Consider the following 8,826-nt stretch of genomic DNA (forward strand, 5'->3'; position numbering starts at 1 on the left):
ACCAGAGCACTTATCCGCCAGAGTATTTCAAAAAAGCCTTCAATAGGGGCCAAAATAGTATCCGCCGATAAACTGTTGATCATTTTGATGCGCTAAGAACAGCAGGGCGTGTCGAGCCTCCGCTGTCCTCCGTGTTGTCCGCACAGCAGCGATACAGACTCGATGTGCTGCTGCTTTGGTCTGAATCTGTGAGAAACCACGCCCATTCATTTGAATATACCAAATGGAAATGTGCCATTATGAAATAGTGCCATGAAATACTGAAATGTGGCATTATGAAATAGTGCCATGAAATACTGAAATGTGCCATTATGAAATAGTGCCATGAAATACTGAAATGTGCCATTATGAAATAAAAGTGCCATGAAATACTGAAATGTGCCATTATGAAATAGTGCCATGAAATACTGAAATGTGCCATTATGAAATAGTGCCATGAAATACTGAAATGTGCCATTATGAAATAAAAGTGCCATGAAATACTGAAATGTGCCATTATGAAATAGTGCCATGAAATACTGAAATGTGCCATTATGAAATAAAAGTGCCATGAAATACTGAAATGTGCCATTATGAAATAAAAGTGCCATGAAATACTGAAATGTGCCATTATGAAATAGTGCCATGAAATACTGAAATGTGCCATTATGAAATAGTTCCATGAAATACTGAAATGTGCCATTATGAAATAAAAGTGCCATGAAATACTGAAATGTGCCATTATGAAATAGTGCCATGAAATACTGAAATGTGCCATTATGAAATAAAAGTGCCATGAAATACTGAAATGTGCCATTATGAAATAAAAGTGCCATGAAATACTGAAATGTGCCATTATGAAATAGTGCCATGAAATACTGAAATGTGCCATTATGAAATAAAAGTGCCATGAAATACTGAAATGTGCCATTATGAAATAGTGCCATGAAATACTGAAATGTGCCATTATGAAATAAAAGTGCCATGAAATACTGAAATGTGCCATTATGAAATAAAAGTGCCATGAAATACTGAAATGTGCCATTATGAAATAGTGCCATGAAATACTGAAATGTGCTATTATGAAATAGTGCCATGAAATACTGAAATGTGCCATTATGAAATAAAAGTGCCATGAAATACTGAAATGTGCCATTATGAAATAGTGCCATGAAATACTGAAATGTGCCATTATGAAATAGTGCCATGAAATACTGAAATGTGCCATTATGAAAAACATAATTAAAAAAAAATACTATTTATTTATATATTGACTCATTTATATATTTATTTTTATATTTACTTATATATTTATATATTCATTGCCTCATTTATTTATTTATTTATTTATTTCATAGCCTTATTTAATTATGTATTTAATATTTACTCAAACGGCATTCCATACTAGTTGGCTCTAATATTCTGCTGCAATATTCTATTATTATGTTGTTCAGATTGTATTCGTTTTGAATTGTTAAATTTATATGCACTTGGTTTATATACATTTTAAAGTTTATACTTTATACTTTAAATGGGGTCGTCTTAAAACCTGCCTGTAAGCGCACGGAGATCAAAGACAATAACTTTATTTTTATTTAAGTCCAGTTGGCGACAGCAAAACATGATTAATCCAGGAGATGAGCAGACACGATCAAGGACATATCAAGGTGATTTACAATACAAAGCAGTCACATCCCAGCTAACACACAACGTTGGAAATTACGTTAGCCACAACGTTATGGCAACATTGTGTGTTAGCAGGGATTTACACTGTACTTAAATGTAATTTGTGATTTCCTTTATATTATAATTGTGGGTTTGTTTTTTAAAAATACTTTGCACTGCTTGTTTGATTGTTTTATCCCTTTTTTTCTTACACGAGCCAGGATACTGATTAATAACCGTATTCTGTCTTTGCACATTAACTTGCTGCTATTATCTTGACCGGGAAAATAAAGCATTATTTTAGTAGATATGTTATATGTTAAGTAATCACGCAGACTTCCCGGCGTGTGTGTGTAATCAATAAACCTGTTATTACCGCAATTCCTTGTGTCCGAGACCGTCACAAGACCACCCGTGACATCAATACAAAGACTAATCATAATTCAACTACAGCACAGCTATGTGGTTTCTACCTATTGTCAGCATTTTAACAAATTAATTATTATGATGATTATTAATAATGAACTACTTTGCCCATGATGAAGCTGGATTGCAGATTCGCTCAGCTGTGCCACCCCAAGAATAAGAACTGGACCCCCTGGCCACCCCGTTTCACATTGTCTGGAATCGGATTCATTTTAGCAAATGTAATGGGGCTAAAATAATCCCCTTACTTAAAATATGGTGTTTATATGTTTTTATTTATGTATTCTCTAATTAGTGTTATTGAAGATGTTCAATCGCTATATCTGCATATTAACCTCGCACGGGATTGTGTGCGCGGGTTTGATAAGGGAGCAGTGACTCTTGCCTACTCGAAAGACAAGTATAGAAAACCGAAATGTTTCTTTTGTGTATATGTAAAGAGGCACAGTTCATGGAAAAGTTTTTTTGGCTGTTGTAGATGGTACTATACATAAATATATATATTTTCTAGAATACGTTTTCGAGAAACAGCCTGTGGCTCAATTAGCCCATTTCTTTTTTCGATCAAATAAAAAAGGAAAAAACTGTTTGTATCTCGGTGCAGAAGGGACTGGAGACTGAAGGTGTGCCAGGATCTGGTCGCTGTTTCTGCCGAGAGGAAGAGGAAGCACGTCGCGGTCTCGGCGGTTGTTCTGGAGTTTCTCAACCCCGTCGCTGGAGCGCCAGGAGCAACAGACATGTAACTATATCTGCTAAGACACTTTATTTTGCTCAGGACATTTATTGTATTTGTATTTTCTTTAATGTAAGGGTGACATTGTGTGAACGTGATGTGTTTATCTTTGTGTTGGTGATTGGTAAACAGATATTCCACACAGGCTATATACACTGATATAGGATGACAAGAGGTACAACTGCGCAGTGAATACGAATAGTTAGGACAGAAAAAGGCGTGAAAATGGTTTAACTTGGAAAAGAGAAGTCCAAATCTCTTCAGCAAAGAAAGTTTTTTTTTCTAAGACTGTGATCAGGCTTGAAATTGTTGAGGTCTGTTAAGAGATGGAGTCGGGCCACTTCACCGTTTTGTTGGGTTTGGGGAAATAGGAGAAGATTTGTACAGGTCGCTGCCGTGTTTTCATTTTTGTTATTTTTTTATATCACAAATGTGGGATCGGAGACGGTCTCGAAGATAAAAAATCCTGTAAAACGGACTACACAAATAGTACACCGGACCAGCTCCGATTTAGAGGTACCCACTCCAGGGAGAGATTTTAAGAGCAACTGGGTTTTCTAACCTTCCCCGACATAAGTAGCGGGAATTAAATTGCTCTCGCTTATACAAAGGTGTAGAGATAATTAACACATTTATTTATTTCAATTTAGCAGCTAATTTTAAATCCCGTTCTGCCTCACAATGTCCCGGGATAGTGGGTCAGGTCAGCCCTATCAGCGCATCACAGAAGTCCTTGATAGTGTCTGCTGATCTCCCCCCTTAAGCATGTTTTGTTCTCGCCAACTGAACTTAAATCAAAATAAAGTTATTGTCTTTGATCTCCGGGCGTCACCTAGTGCCACCGGGCAGGTTTTAGGACGACTGTTTAAGGGTCAATGTTTAATAGCATTCTTTTTCATAACAAACCAATGCATTTTAAAATACACTGTGGTTAAGGTAGAGTATGATTTCATTTAATAATCGAATTAAAATTGTTTTAACACCAATCATAGTCAAACTATCGCAAACTGTTTGACATTTTTTATTTAAAGAGCTGTTTGGGAGCCAAAAGAGCCGGCTTTTTGGTGAGCTGAGCCGAACGAGCCAGCTCATTGAAAAGAGTCTGAATGCACATCACTAGTTGATAGTGAGTGAAACCACAGTGTTTACTTAACTGGTAAGAATTCCATATAACAGATTTCTAAAACATGTGCATTTTTTATTTGTTTCAGGAAATTCAGCAGCAGCAGCCTGTAGCCCAAAGCACTGCAGCGATGGATAAGATTGGCCTGGATGTGAAAAATCCACCTGCTGCTAAAGGCAAGAAGAAAACTCTGGCCAGTTTCTTCAAGGAAACCAGACACACAACACCAACAGCATCACTGTCAACCACATTTGATCCCATGGTACAGTTTAGAGAAGCAGTGGCTGCTGAACTCAACGTTTACATTTACATGCCATGTGTAGACCATGGAGAAGATCCACTGAAATGGTGGAAGTTTCACAAAATAAACTTCCCTAGGCTATGCAAACTAGCACATAAATATCTGTGCATACAAGCAACAAGCTCTGCATCAGAGAGAGCTTTTAGCACTAGTGGTAATGTATCGAATCATTGCTCCTGTCTGAAACCAGACAAGGTGGATATGCTTGTTTTTTTGGAAAAGTACCTCTCAAGTGATAAGTAGAACTTTTTAGAAAGAGAATTTGGGAGTACCAGTTGGTCATTAAAAAAACCCCAAAAAAACAATAACAGTTGTAGTGGTTTGATTGAGTGAACCACACTTTTATGTCCAGTTTCCTTTTCAAAAGAGTTTATACAAATTATGTTACATCCTGCTTAAATGTCCCTGTTTGTTTGGACAATCTTATTTTCATGAACATTTGTATGTTCTTATTTATTGTTCTATTTATTTTATTTAGATGTACTATTGCTACGGAGAAAATAACAAGTTTGCAGTAATGCAAAGATGTTATTGTTCTTTAATTTTGTAAAAATATTTTAATTTGAAAACACTGTGCATTTCTAGTTGTTGTTGTTGCTAGTTTGTATTTTTGAGTTGAGAAATACACATTTCAGCATTATCAGTAATCTGTGTGTGCATCTTCCTTGATAACCAAGCAAGTTGACTCATGATACCATTTGTTTATTATATCGCAATCGCAATATTGACCTCCATAATCGCAATATGACATTTTCCCCAAATTGTGCAGCCCTAGTAAATGGTTTACATGTTTTTATTATTATTATTATTTATTATTGTCAGTAAATGGCTTTAAATGTTTTTGTTTTAAATCTAAACCTTTGAAAATATTTTGTTTTAACCGAGTTGAATGTACTAAAGACACTGTTTTGTTCTGTGAAAGTTTATGAAAGACGTGTTTTTATTATAGACTTTTTTTATAGACTGTTTTTTTATTAGAGACTTGAAATAATTCTGAGACTTTATAAAGATGTTGCAAATATGTTTTTAATACAGTTGTAATACAATTTGTCTGTTTTTATACTAGACACTTCACTGTTGAAATTGTTCCACATGGAACAAAATGATTATGTGCATAATGGTTGTGTTATAGTTGAAGTAGAATAAAAAAATATGTAATCACAAAATGATCAATTTCAAACCAAACTTAACATATCAAATAAATTACGATCCATTTAGGTTATCAAAAAAATTGAGGTATGAGTATTATTTGCTTCTGTCTGTGTAGTAGAAAATTGAGACTACTTAATTTTAGTCATTCTCATCCTCTTCCTTGGGCACCCATGTGGATGCTCTTCACGTGTATTTCCATACCCCTCAATGCACACGTTGTGTAATGCTCAAGCAGCCACAATGATTTCTACAACTATGTCCACCTGAGAGTTTTGTAGTTCACGTAGCCATCACCATTTACATTTCAGCCAACCAAATGCCTGTTCAACTAATACCCTCCCTCTGCTGATCATTGCATTTCTGCACAAGTCATCATCCCTCAAGGTACCATTGTCACATTTTGGTGTGACTATGAAAGGGAAGCTGTTGCTGATGTAGGCACCGTCTCCAAGCAGTTGGTAATCCCCCAGCTTCCGTCTCCATGTAACATAGTATGGTAATACCCTGAGCATACGGGCATCATGCACTCTTCCTGGAGGCCCAGCAAAGATGTCTGTGAACCTTCCCAAGTCATCAACAATGCCCTGTAGCAGCACAGAGTAGTAGGCCTTGCGATTCATATATAATCACCCCCACTGACAGGCAGCGGCATCGCCAGGGATTTTTGCCCGGGCTGTAGCCCCAAACCTTTTGAGTGTAGCCCTGAATATAATTTTAATTTCTCGACAAAAAAAAATGTAATGTGTGTGAATGTGTGAAAGTTTTCGTAACATGCTGTAACAGTCTGTCAAAATAAATGCAGTGTCTCTAGCATGTCAGTGAACGGCTCTAGCTCTAACTAACTCTGTCTGAGTGGGTGTGGGTTTGATGAGGTCCGTGCTGAGTGACACTAGTCAGTGACAGCAGGAAGAGACTAGAGAAGAAATGGCAGAACGTAGACAAAAACAACTGGGTATTTTTGGATTTTCCCTTGGGCAGTGCTTCCGATTTGAATTGACTGGATTCATTTACATATTTGTTAAATTACTTGTGTTGCTGCATTTCCTTTCAATTTCAAAACAAGGGATTATGGGACATCATTGTTCATCAGGAAGCATTTAAAACCCTATAGCAGAGCTGCCAATAGAACTCCGAGGAGACATGGAGTTGACCAGGCCTGGGTATGTGAAGACTACAAGGCTGAAGTGCTTGAATGACGAATATACTGTGGGAGAGAGAGCAGAAGCTGGGCTGAGCAACAAACACATTGGGGCAACTGTGCAGCTGCAAAGCAGATCATGCTCATGGTCACAAAAAACACACACCACACAGAAACATGGAAGCCTAAGGGAGACAGACAGAGGCCTATCAGAATTCCACACACACTGACAGTACGCAGACACAGACCCACAGCTGCAGACTTGGGTTGGATGGTGTGCCTCCTCTTGCCCTCAGAACAACCTAAATTTGTTGGCGAATGAACTCAACAAGGTGTCGAAGAAGTGAAGTGAAGAACACTGATATCTCGATATCATGGCACCTGTCAGTGGGTGGGATATATTAGGCAGCAAGTGAACATTTTGTCCTCAATGTTGATGTGTTAGAAGCAGGAAAAATGGGATCTGAGCAACTTTGACAAGGGCCAAATTGTGATGGCTAGACGACTGGGTCAGAGCATCTCCAAAACTGCAGCTCTTGTGGGGTGTTCCTGGTCTGCAGTGGTCAGTACCTATCAAAAGTGGTCCAAGGAAGGAAAAGCGGTGAACCAGTGACAGGGTCATGGGCGGCCAAGGCTCATTGATGCACGTGGGGAGCGAAGGCTGGCCCGTGTGGTCCGATCCAACAGATGAGCTACTGTAGCTCAAATTGCTGAAAAAGTGAATGCTGGTTCTGATAAAAAGGTATCAGAACACACAGTGCATCGCAGTTTGTTGTGTATGAGGCTGCGTAGCCACAGACCAGTCAGGGTGCCCATGCTGACCCCTGTCCACTGCCAAAAGTGCCTACAATGGGCACGTGAGCATCAGAACTGGACCACGGAGCAATGGAAGAAGGTGGCCTGGTCTACTGAATGGCTTGGCCTCCAAATTCCCCAGATCTCAATCCAATCAAACATCTGTGGGATGTGCTGGACAAACAAGTCCGATCCATGGAGGCCCCACCTCGCAACTTACAGGACTTAAAGGATCTGCTGCTAACGTCTTGGTGCCAGATACCTCAGCACACCTTCAGAGGTCTAGTGGAGTCCATGCTTCGACAGGTCAGGGCTGTTTTGGGACCTACACAATATTAGGCAGGTGATCATAATGATATGGCTGATCGGTGTGAGATTTTATATGTGCATATTGTTCTAAATTAATTACAAATACAAAACACACCTGATTCAGCTGTGGTGAAACCAATTGTCTTTAGAAGTCACAAAATTAGTTGAATGGTGTCCACCTCTGTGCAATTAAGGTGTGATTTCAGGTTAAATACACCTGTCTCTGGGAGGTCCCAAAGTTGATTAGTACAAGTCCTAACAAAAACCACATCATGAAGACAAAGGAACTGTGACAAAGCGGTTCTTTAAGAACATGCTGGAGACCAGTCTTCAAACAAAAATACTTTTAATAACTATCCAACCAAACAAAAGAAACAAGGCTCAAGGGCCTAAGCCAACCTAAGGAAAATAACTCCACCACCCAACTCAGCTACTCACACTTCACTGCCTTTCTCAATTCTACTGCCTTTCCCCAGATTCTTCCCTTTTATACCTGGTGGATGACTTGTAGATTACCACCAGGTGGACTCATTAAGGGGGAAATGGCTGGCTGAGGGTTCTGGGACATATAGTTTTTCTGTGGGTGGCTATTTTGTTATCTGTAGTCCAAAGCAGTCACCTTTCCACAGGACACATTCCCATTAACACCTCTGCCCTCACACATCTCCCATTGAGCACCCTGCCCCTTGGATTATCACAGAACATTCAAATCAAATCCGGAATAAGGTTCTTCAAAAGCACCATTCAGGGGTAGGATATAAGAACATTTCCAAGGCATTGAATATCCCCCAGAGCACAGTAAAGACCATTATTAAGAAATGGAGAGAATATAGCACAACTGTGAAGGCCATCAGGCTGTCCTCAAAAACGGCGAGAAGGGCACTAGTCAGGAAGGCCACTAAGAGGCCTATGGCAACTCTAAAGGAGTTACAGTCTTCCACAGCTGAGCTGGGAGACACTGTGCAGACGGCAGCAATAGCCCAGGTGATTTGCAAAAGTGGCTTTTATGGGAGAGTGGCAAAAAGAAGGCCATTGTTGAAAAAACCTACATGATATCTCAGCTAGAGTTTGCCAGAAGGCATGTGGGAGACTCTGAGACCTAGTGGAGGAAGATTCTATGGTCTGATGAGAGCAAAGTGCTACATTTGGTGCAAGCCTAACACAGCACATCCTCCTGAGAACACCATCCCTACCATGAAGCATGG

At 39.2% G+C, this 8,826-nt stretch overlaps 1 long non-coding RNA gene across 1 annotated transcript; it reads left to right on the forward strand.

The window, feature by feature from the left end:
* Positions 1 to 2,614: 2,614 nt before the first annotated feature.
* On the forward strand, positions 2,615 to 5,273 carry LOC136712465 (uncharacterized). The gene is made up of 2 exons (XR_010804836.1): positions 2,615 to 2,809; positions 4,015 to 5,273. It is a non-coding gene; the product is annotated as an uncharacterized LOC136712465 (long non-coding RNA).
* The last annotated feature ends 3,553 nt before the right edge of the window (positions 5,274 to 8,826 follow it).

The sequence above is a fragment of the Amia ocellicauda genome, chromosome 1 (assembly GCF_036373705.1).
Source record: "Amia ocellicauda isolate fAmiCal2 chromosome 1, fAmiCal2.hap1, whole genome shotgun sequence".
In the NCBI taxonomy this organism is placed as follows: Eukaryota; Metazoa; Chordata; class Actinopteri; order Amiiformes; family Amiidae; genus Amia; species Amia ocellicauda.